Source organism: Eublepharis macularius, chromosome 5, assembly GCF_028583425.1.
Source record: "Eublepharis macularius isolate TG4126 chromosome 5, MPM_Emac_v1.0, whole genome shotgun sequence".
In the NCBI taxonomy this organism is placed as follows: domain Eukaryota; kingdom Metazoa; phylum Chordata; class Lepidosauria; order Squamata; family Eublepharidae; genus Eublepharis; species Eublepharis macularius.
The window spans coordinates 17,998,752-18,010,523 of NC_072794.1; positions in this window are offsets into that span (position 1 = coordinate 17,998,752).

The following is an 11,772-nucleotide window of genomic DNA, read 5'->3' on the forward strand; positions in this document are numbered from 1 at the left end:
GGAGAGGTGGTCCCAAAGATATGCCGGTCCCAACCCGCTCAGGGCTTTAAAGGTAAGAACCAACACCTTGAACCTGATTCGGAATTCAACCGGAAGCTAGTGCAGCTGGCGCAGGACAGGTGTGATATGTGACTGGTAAGATATACCAGTCAGGACCCACGCTGCCGCATTCTGGACCAATTGTAATTTCCGGATCAGGCCCAGGGGTAGCCCAGCGTAGAGTGAGTTACAGTAATCTAGCCTGGAGGTGACCATTGCATGGATCACTGTAGCCAGGTCCTGGGGCGTCAGGTAGGGAGCAAGTTGCCTGATCTGACGAAGATGGAAAACTGCAGACTTGGCAACCACTGTGACCTGGGCCTCCATCGATAGGGAGGCATCCAGGAGCATGTCCAGACTCTTCACCACTGGCACAGTTGCCAGTGGTGTCCCATCCAGGGCAGGGAGCTGGATCCCAACATCTGGCAGCCCCCGTCCCAGCTGCAGGACCTCCATCTTCACTAGGTTCAATTTCAGCCTTGCAACAATAGACAGGACATAGTAGTAAAGTCTATACAAATGCAAGCAGTTTGTTGAAGTATCTTCCTTACAGTATATTATTATTAGTAGCGGTAGTAGTCCTTGTCATCCATAATAAAAAAACTCAAAAACATAAGGACCCCACCGAATCAGACAGTTGCTTGAGTCCTGCAGATCCATTCCACTAGTGATGGTGCTTACCTCCAGCACGAGGAAAGGATCCCTGGATCCAACCTCTTGGAACCATCTATGCTGGCATCTCACTGGAAAGAGTAGTCAGCTAGATGCCTCCAAGCCACAATTGTCTGATACGTAAAAATATACTGTCCATGAACCTGGAGGTTCCATTTAGTTATCATGGCTAATACCCATAATGGTGCTGGTAGAGAGTGCTGTCAAGTCATAGCTGATTTATGGCAACCCCTGGGGGAGTTTTCATGGCAAGAGACTATCAGAGGTGGTTTGCCACTGCCTAACTCTTCAACCCTGGTCTTCGTTGGAGGTCTCCCATCCAATTGCTAACCAAGTTCAATCCTGCTTAGCTTCTGAGATCTCACAAGATCAGGCTCACCTGAACAGAAAATAATAAGAATTAAATCGGAGGAAGAGTTATCTTCTTGTTACGGATGGTTCCAATATAGACAGATCAGAGACCTTTATAATTTGGATTGTTCAAAAGAAGGAATTAAATGGGAAAACTCAGAGTTGGAAGAGACTATACTACAAGAAAGCAAAAAGAAGATATCTAAGATTTATAAAATACTTTTGAAGTGGTATACAGAGGATGAGACGGTCAAAGTACAGATGGTGAAGTGGGCAATTAATTGTCATAAAGAAATAACAATGGAATCATGGGAATATTTATGGAAAACTACACTGAAGATTTCAACTTGTACCAGTATTAAAGACAATGTTTATAAAATGATCTATAGATGGTATTTAACGCCAAAGAAGATTGCGCTTGGAAATGCTAACATGTCAGATAAATGCTGGAAATGTAAAAAACATGAAGGATCATTGTATCATATGTGGTGGACATGTGAAATAGCCAGACAGTTCTGGGGAGATATTATAGAAGTAATAAATGAGATATTGCAGATTCAAATAAAGAAGAACCCAGAACTATTGCTATTGAACTTAAGCATGGAAGATGTTCCTACTCAATACCGAACATTACTATTTTATATGACGACGGCAGCAAGACTTTTATATGCGCAAAAATGGAAGGTGCAAGAAATACCAACTATTGAAGATTGGATGCATAAATTGCTGTACATGGCGGAAATGGATAAAATGACAAGGAAGCTGAGAGATCAGAATCCAGCGGAATTTTTTACGGACTGGGGAAGATTGAAAACATATTTAGAAAAGAAGTGGGATGTAAAGGGGGAATTATGGCAATTTGAAAATTATTAGAATGGATTTGTTATTAGAAGAGATAGAGTCTTTACCATATGAAGTGAAGTATTAGCTAATTGTTAGCCCAAATGTAAGTGGACTTAGAGTTAATAGATATTGTTAGAATTATTAAAGTAGATATTTTATCCGACAGTTAGTTTAAATTTAAATATATGTGGAGCTAATATAAAGTAATAGATAATAGATTTTAAGTTTATAACAATATTTTTGAAGTTAATAGATAGGGCTTAGTTGAATAAAAGAGTAAGTAAATATGAGATAAGGAGTTACAGAAAAAGGGGATAGATTGGGAATAGATTAGGCTATAGGGTTGGAAAGCTGTTGGAAGTCTTGGAAAAGGGGGGGAGGGAAAGGGTGGGGGAAAGGATAATGAGATGCTATTTGAAAGTTGTATATTAATATTCTCACCTAATAAAAATTTTCTAAAAAAAAAAAAAGACCAGGATCACCTGGACTATCCAGATCATGGCAATATCCATAACAGAACTCCATATATTTACCCCATTATTATAAGGGCTACACTACACGTGACATTGGAAGTCTGTGATTTAAACTTGCTCTGTGTTATTTGGTGGGGATGGGCGCTATTATGAATTCAGGCCATTGCTCTGGGAAGGGTGTTTTTCTTTTTCTTTTTCTTTTCCTTGTGCCTCAAAAATGTCACACAAAGAAACACCACACACACAACATAATTTTATTTATTGCATTTATAGACCGCCCTCCCTGTCAGATGGGCTCAGGGTGGTGTAACAACATACAATTTGTAACATACAGTTTAAAAACAATTAAAACATTATAAATAAACATTAAAACACTATTCCACATACAATAAAATTTCTCGATTGGTGGCAATAAAATTTTTCAATTAAAATACAGCATTTTAGGCTTGGCTGTTACATCATGCCCTGCGCCACACTTATGAGCTCCTGCATGGGTGGTGGACGGTCTTCAGTGGTATGGCCAGCGAGAGGACAGCCTAACCCCCACCAAATGCCTGGCGGAACATCTCCGTCTTGCAGGCCCGGCGGAAAGATAACAAATCCCGCCAGGCCCTAGTTTCCTCAGACAGAGAGTTCCACCAGGTTGGAGCCAGGACCGAAAAGCCTGACTCCACCACAGTGGATGATGCCTTAATCTTATACAAGCTGGGGGCTTAAATTGCCTCCAAAAATATGAGAGATTTAAATAACTGGGTGTGGTTAGAGAGGTTGCATTCCGATTATGAATCAGCACACATTTCTGCCAGCTGTATGGAAGGCACCACTGCTGTCTGAGAGCAGAATACACCCCAGCAGTCCATAGTTACCACCCTATTGTTGCCCCACAAGCAGTCTGTGGAGCAGCGTCTTAATCTGGTTAATGGATTCGTGTTTTCACAACAGAAAGCTGAAACTTCTTTCTGGATTTAAAACTCTTTTAACGGCACAGACGGTCCACATCAGCTTTGACTTTGGGTCACTACTGGTTGAAGCCAGCTGGCGACGGCCCACTTATCTTGTCCCAGTGGGGTGGGAGAAAAAGCAAAGAGGACTACGCGGAATCAAAGATGCTCCATTTGTCATGGGTAATCTCTAAGGAGCGGAAAACTTGTAAGAAGCCAAATGACCCCTAAATAGGATGGTGGTCAAAAATTTCCATTAGGTACTCCATGTGCATTAGCTCCAGCTTCTTTGAAGCTTCTCGTCTCTCTGGACATATTGAAGATGGAACGGGCTGTGTTTGGTGAGGATAGTTCCTCTTGAGTAATCTCCAAGCCTTAGCGCATCAAGGTGATGATTGCAATGTGACCGGGAGTCAAGGGAGCCAGCGTGCTGGTCCATCAAAGTGGCAACGTGTGTGGCCCCCCCAAAACTGATCTTTGACAGAAGGGCAGATCAGATGATAAAGGGACACCTGTGTGACCGGCAGAGAGCTGGAGGGGACGGCAGTGGAGGATGGTCAAGGAAGCTAGCTTTTGCTATTGACAGGAGGTTGAAAAGGTATTTGGGTCCCTCTGTTAATAGAGCTCTTTGGAGTCACACTGGGTCACCAGGAGGTATAGTGCTGATTGAATGACAAAACTGCTCTGTGGAGAGCAGGATTGGATGCTTATTGCTAGCAAAACATAAATGCCAGGAAGAACACAAGAAAACCCAACGTCTCACTGATGAAAACAAGGATGTGCTTGTTCACACCCGAAGGTGTGAAGGATTGCCAAAATGACTTTCCATTATTACGCAGTGATGAAGGCTTTTTCCTGCCTACTGTACGTTGCATTTATTTACTCTGCAAAAGGTCTGAGGATACAGTCATTGGGTGCATGATACAGACAGGCACTGACTCAGTGGTAGAGTGCATGCTCCTAGGTTCCCTCTGCAACATTTCTACTTAGAAAGTCTCAGGAGATGGGAAGGACTCTGCTCTGCTGAGAACCTGGAAAGCTGGCGCCAGTCCCAGTAGATGAGAGTGAGCCTAGATGGACCAATGGATAGACACAACATATAACACAGTTTTGTATGTTTATATGCGGCAAGAACTTTGAGCAGGATGAAAGGGGTCCAGCATCTCTTTCCAGCATACCTCATTCATCCTTCCTATTTTCTGACCTCCCAAGCATCAGGACAGCAAGGAAAGGGGTCCCCTTTGACATCCCTAGTCTGTCATGGACTCCTCCTCATCGGATGGAGGCCGAAGACTCAGAGGAGGGAGCTGGGCACCTAACGCCACCATGGAAGGAGGCAGTTGGGACATCTCCAGGAGCTCCCTTTGACTTGCAGGAGGAGCCTACCCTCGGACTCAGACTTGGACCTTGAAAGCCTGGCATCTGGCAGAAAGGCTGGGGGCAGGGAGGGACAAGGGGGTGTGTGGGTGAGGTCGCTATGTCACTTCTGGGAAAAACCCAGACATGACAAAGAGTAGCTCTAGGAATCGCCAGAGATGTAGCGACAGTGACATTGCTGGTTTTTAAAGAAAAAAAATTCTCCCAACACCACACAGAGCGGTAGCAGAAAACAGAGGTTGCCAATGGGAGTCCACCCACCACAGTGGGCGGCCTGGAAACTTATGCTAAACTTCTATCCTAGGAACTGCTGCTGAAGCAGAGGTTTGTTCCCCGCTGACCCCCCTTCCATGCTCTGAACCTGAGAGCCAGTTTGGTGTAGTGGTTAAGAGCAGCAGGACTCTAATCTGGAGAGCTGGGTTTGATTCTCCTCTCCTCCACTTGAAGCCAGCTGGGTGCCAGTGGGTCAGTCACAGCTCTCTCAGAGCTCTCTCAGCCCCACCCACCTCACAGGGTGATTGTCATGAGGATAATAATAATACACTTTGTAAACCACTCAGAGTGGGCGTTGTCTTGAAGGGCTCTATATAAATAGAATGTTGTTGTTGTTAAGAGATCTAATGCTCCCTTAAATGGCTCTGTTCTTTTTCCCTGGCTGTCCCTTATACCTGCAACCCGTTCATCCCCAACCACCTGGGTGATCCCATTTCATCTTTCCCATTAAAGCCCCTCCTCAAAGCCCATCTTTGCCCTAAAATATCATATATTATAACTGCTTCTCATAAGAGCCAGTTTGGTGTAGTGGTTAAGAGAGGCAGGACTCTAATCTGGAGCCCCAGGTTTGATTCCCCACTCCTCCTCTTGAAGCCAGCTGGGTGACCTTGGGTCAGTCACAGCTCTCTCAGAGCTCTCTCAGCCCCACCCACCTCACAGGGTGCTTGTTGTGGGGATAATAATAACATACTTTGTAAACCGCTCTGAGTGAGTATTAAGTTGTCCGGAAAGGTGGTATATAAATCAAATGTTGTTGTTGTTGTTATTAACCTCACCATGCCTCTTCATGCCTAGAACCACCTCAGCGCCATCACAGTACTTATCACCATAACCAGGCACAGCATGTTTAAATACTGGTCACCTGCCCCTGGAAGGGAGGAGCCTGTACCTCCACATCCTTACAGCAGTAGGCTTCAATGTACCTAAAGCCTTCATTGGGACAGTATTTATAATACATTCTTGGCTCCAGGTCGTGTGATGAGATGCAGGCCAGAGTCTTGTAAGATGTTGTTATCAAAGACATGTAGTATTTCTGGATTTTTTTGTTTATTTACTTCATTTATACTCTTCCTTTCTCCCCAGCTCCCTTGATGCAGCTTAAACGGTTCTCCTCCTCCTCCATTTTATCCTCACAACAACCCTGTGAGGAAAGTTAGGCTAAGAATCCGTGACAGGCCCCAGGTCACCTAGCATGTTTCAACAGCAGAATGGACATTCGAACCTGAGTCTCCCATGTCCTAATCTGGTCTTCTAACCACTATACCATCACTTTGATGGTTTTCAACTGTAAATGGCCATAACAAACATAACAAACAATTTGTTTATGCGATCTGAAGAGAAACCAGAAATTTGTTTAAGAAGGTGAGGAAGGGGGGACCTTCACCTTGTCATTCTCTTTTATATACACCACTGTGAGGAAATTTTCATTTCATCCCATGAAACTTTCTTGTTGCAGTAAAATACACTAACGTTTTGAAGCATTGGAAATTGAACAGTTTGAAATTTTGGTAGTGGAATGATAGCCTGTGATTTTTTTTTTAAGCTACAAATTATACAGAAATAGTTCTGCTTTTTTATTTTAAGAAAACGGTATATTTCTCATTCTTTATAAGCAAAGAAATCTGGCATTTTATTTTTTATGGCTCAAAGCAGGACCCAAAATTACAAATTACAGTCAAGTGTGTCCCTAACCAGACATTAACTATGTATGCTATTTGTAACCTGATGTATAAAAATTAAATTTGGGGGTTTCCAGATCCATTTTGACTGTTGTATTACAGAGGGGAAGAAAAACGACATTATATAAAAGAGGTGATGACACACATTTGCAAATGTTTCCATTCAGGACCTTTTCGAAAGCAATAACAGAACTAAGTTGAAGTCAGTATATCATAACGGCTAGTGAAATCATTCAGGGTGTTGATGGAAGGCTATGGCCAAAGGTTTGACTTCATTTTTTAATAATGTCTGCCCTGGATAAGTATCATGAAAGTCTATAGGGGCCAGCATTTCTTCCCATGTAATATTCTTTTTGTTAAAATGCAGTAACTTTTTGAAATCTGGCTGTAAATATCCATGATTATATTTCCTGCCATTTAATATTTCTATTAATTGCATCCATAGGGAAAGGGATATTAATTGGATTGGACCTCAGTTTGGGAGTACGGCATCATCTCATCTACCTCCATGCCATTTTCCCAATATAATGTTGTTTGACCTGATAGGGCAGGAGTCCCTAATGTGATGCCTGTAGGCAATATGGTGGCCACTAACACCTTTCCTGGTGCCCACCAAATGTTTTTAGAAGGTGAATGGGGCCAAGCGGGGCTCTTGCCCAGCAACATTTCTGATTGACTACTGGAGATCTGATTGGCTATGCAGATTTTTAAAATGTTGCATTGGCAGCAGCTGCCAGAGCCATTTTGTGGCTGGCTTCGCCTCCTGTGGCAGCCAGTTTGTACAGCCATTTTGTGGCTGTGCCCAGCACACTGTGTTAGAATTCCAAAGGTGCTCACAGACTCAAAAAGGTTGGAGAGATCCTGTGATAGAGAAACAAGTAGCTATCTAAATGTTTACCGTCACAAGGTTGATTGCAGTTCTTGGGTGAGGACAATTTGGATAAGGAACATGCTGTGGAGGGTAGATTTATTTGTTCTTACAGTTCCAGAATTCTGATTCAATTACTAGGATTTGCTCATAAAGAAAAATAGGGATGAGAAATATGATCTCTACTTGATTTCTCGTTTTATACTACTTTATGTTAGTGTCAGCTGTTTCAGTTCTTTCCATTGTTGGTTTTGTAGACTTGATTTTGTAGATTCGTTTGTGTCGTGTGCAGCTATGTGCAGTTTATATCACATGAAGGTCATTTATACATAAAATAGATGTGTTGTGGTGGAAATTCAGCAGGAAAAAAGAGCGTGAATATAAAGACGCATGCATTTGATTCACCCAAAGGAGAAGCCAGGGCTTTTTTTCAGCTGGAACGCGGTGGAACGGAGTTCCGGCACCTCTTGAAAATGGTCACATGGCCGGTGGCCCCGCCCCCTGATCTCCAGACAGAGGGGAGTTTAGATTGCCCTCCGCACCATGTGGCGCGGAAGGCAATCTAAACTCTCCTCTGTCTGGAGATCAGGGGGCGGAGCCACCGGCCATGTGACCATTTTCGCCGAGGGCGATTTAAAGTTTAAAAAACTCCCCCCTTGTTCCAGCTGACCCAAAGTGACGTCGTTGTGCAGTCCTGAGTTCCACCACCTCTTTCCCCAGAAAAAAAGCCCTGGGAGAAGCAAAATAGGAAGCTGGATTCTCGGATCCAGACAGTGTAGATAAGGAACTAGAAATCATCCAAAAGATTGGTATCTGTGAGTGGGATGAAAGCGGAGGGGCCAATTTAGTTAATAACTTCAAAGACACATGGCTGATGCCCATTGGCAAGAGACAGGAGATGGCCTAGCCTGCACCAAGAGGGTCTTGACCAGCAAGTATGAAGTGCTAGAAGTGAAAGATTTGATTGACGTTTTACTCTTTTTTGGGTGGGGGGGGAGGTGAAAAGTACACAATACACTGAGCTCTCAAGCAAGATGTTTAGATAGGATGCAGGAAGAGAGTCAAGATAAAAGAGACAAAACACTAAGGAGAGACGTTGCCTTCGTGTCCTGCTTGTGAGCATCTATATTCCAAAAGGCCTGGCTGGCCGGCATGGGATGCTGGATACAGTGGACCAGTGGCCTGAATTAACAGCGGGGTTCTTGTGTTTCTAAAGTATCAACACCTGCAATTAAGCATGCCACTTGCATAATGCAGAGTTCCCATTTTTTAAGGCTGTATAATCTTGTCATTTGAGTGGAGCCCATACTCTTGAAGGATCAGCAGCATGTATACCGTTATGCATATGCTGTGTGTTCCAAAATGCTAAGTGGTACACAAGTCAAGGAGAAAATGAACAGTCTTCTGGGCTTTGAGTTCCCATCCAGGCCAAGGAGTTATCAGACACACAGCAGATGAAAGCTGCTGGAACACGCCAACTCCTCTCTGGCTCCCTGATAACGAAGCACCAAAGGGACGTGTGAGGCAGAAGTTTAGCTTTGCAAACTGTTAATCCCCAACCATTCCTTGCAAGGGCACTGGCAAGGTGAACATTGCCAGCATACCAGCCGAGAGGAAATGGAGCAACTTTCCCATTCTCAAGAGTTAAATAGGGCTCAACATTGTACCAGATCATGACTTCTGCTCCTTATACCTGATCTTGGTCTGAGCTTCCAAACATACGGTCAGGTAAACCATGGTTTAGAGCTGCAATCTAGATGGTTTAGAGCTGCAATCTAGATGTAACTCTAGATTGTCCAGACACAAGGCTAAACCATAGTCAACAGAAATCATGGTTTGCAAACATGCTTCAGACCATAACTTCTGGTTTTAATTTGCTACTCAGTTGCAAACCACAGCTTGTCAATCTGGATGCTGAACCACAGTTGGCACAAACCATTATTTGCAAATCTGCTCCAAACCATGATGCCCAATTGTGCTTTGCCAGGCCATCACAAATCATGGGTTGTCAAATACAGAATTCATTCCTATCCAGAGTTAACCTGGCTAACAGTTTGGTGTGATGTCTGAAATTAGTCTTGATGTGGTGAGGCATGATGTCTAGGGAGAACCTCCATGTTCAGAGGCAGTCTGCCTCTGAATGCCAGCCATTGGGGGACATACAATAAGGGAGGGATGTTGCCTTCCTCCCCTGCACGTGGCTGCCCTGGAGGCATGTGGTTGGAAACAAGATGCTGTCCTAAACGGACCGTTGATCTTATCCAGCACCACAGTGTTTATGGTCTTTTAAAGTTCTTGCAAAAACTTGAATGACGTGGCAAGGGCTATCCTACCAGATGTGTTCATCGGGCACCCTGCACTTATGCTATGAATATGCACATCTGTGGTGCAGATGGCCCAGGGACCAGCATGGACGGTGTGTTCCATTCATTGTGGGGAATGGATGCGTTTAGCCTTCTGGCAAAGCCCATGCCGAGTGGGCAAGTGGCAGCATCAGAGCAGGAGGATCAACCAGATCAGGTGCTCTTTGTGAAATGCTGCCACTGAGGGTCAGTCATCAGCTCCCCAGTTTTCTGAACGGGGGGAAATTCTAGGTAAGACATAAGAAGCTGGTACTAGAGATGGATAGCGTTTCCCTTTAACATTTGTTTATTTAAAATATACAAGTTGAGCAGAAGCCGAATGAACCCAAGAACAAGTGTTGGATCCTGCAGGTCTGCCCCACTAGTGGTGGCCCTTTCCTCCTCTGCAAGGACTTGTGCTCAGCGTGTTGGAGGAAAACAGACAGTGGTACCTTTAAAGCTGCATCAGTTTACTTATTTATTTGCTTCATTTATATCCCCCCTTTATATTACCTCATTTTCCTCTCCTCCATTTTATCCTCGGAACAAACCTGTGGTAGGTCAGGCTGAGTGTATGTGAGTGGCCCAAAGTCACCCAGTAGGCTTCCAGGTCGGAGTGGAGATAACACCAACAACATTCAATTTATATGCTGCCCTTCAGGATGACTTAACACCCACTGAGAGCGGTTTACAAAGTATGTTATTATTATCCCCACAATAACAAACACCCTGTGAGGTGGGTGGGGCTGAGAGAGCTCCTAGAAGCTGTGACTAGCGCAAGGTCAACCAGCTGGCTTCAAGTGGAGGAGTGGGGAATCAAACCCGGCTCTCCAGATTAGAGTCCCACGCTCTTAACCACTTCACCAAACTGGCTCTCTGGACCTGGGACTCCTGAATCCTAGCCTGACAACCACTATGCCACAAGGGCTGTCAGTTCCCCCAGAATGAAGCACAACTAAGGATGAGAGTAGGTACCAATTTCGCCTTTGTTTCTCTGATTATCCTCAAGAGGATATTCCATTTTATTTCTTTTTCTGATTTTTTTTTCCAGCTGCTTTTCCTGAAAATACAGATCACGAATATGTATTTGACTTTACTATCTGATACATTTCGTATGTGGCTGAATGAACACTGCAGTCATATCCAAGGTGTGTGGGGGGCTTGTGTGGGATATGGAAATATGAAGTACTTACCATTAAGATCCTCATTTGAGTCACTGCAGATAATGCCACTAGGAAAAGCTAGGGCTACAGTTAAACAAAGAATATACGATATAGAAAGGCAGAATGATATTGCAAGAGTTCCTAACCATCTGGCCCCACAGAAGATAAAATATGTAGTAGCCCTAGCAGCGTACTTATCACTTGTAGAGATTCCAGCACATTGTAGGGCCTTTTCAATGGCCAGATGTAACATCTTTCCATCAGCGGTAACAGAAGGCCGGTATAAAAAGGTACCATTGATAAAGCGGCTCTGCCCTTGTGGGTCAGGGAATATAGAATCGATTGAACATATCTTATTACATTGTAGGTTCTATGAAGACAGGTGAGTAAAGATTATTCACCCTTTATTAAAGAGGTTTCATGGGTTTTCGAATGAGAAAATAAGCCAGAAGTTACTTTTTGACCCTAATCCTCAGTTTATACTGAATTCTGCCGAATTTCTAGCTATAGCTCACAAAATTCGTAAAGACAAAACCGAATGCAGTTGAGAGGTTGTGGACTCGAGCGAATGAGTATTTCTTGCACTCTGGCTGTAATTGTTTCAGAGAAGATGGGGACTTTCAATGTAAATATTGTAGATAGGAATTATTGTATTTTTAATAGTCTGGGTTTTAGTGTATTTTTGTGTACTTATACTGCTACTTTGGTTTTAATATAGAGACTTGTCCTGATTATATATGGAATAATCTAC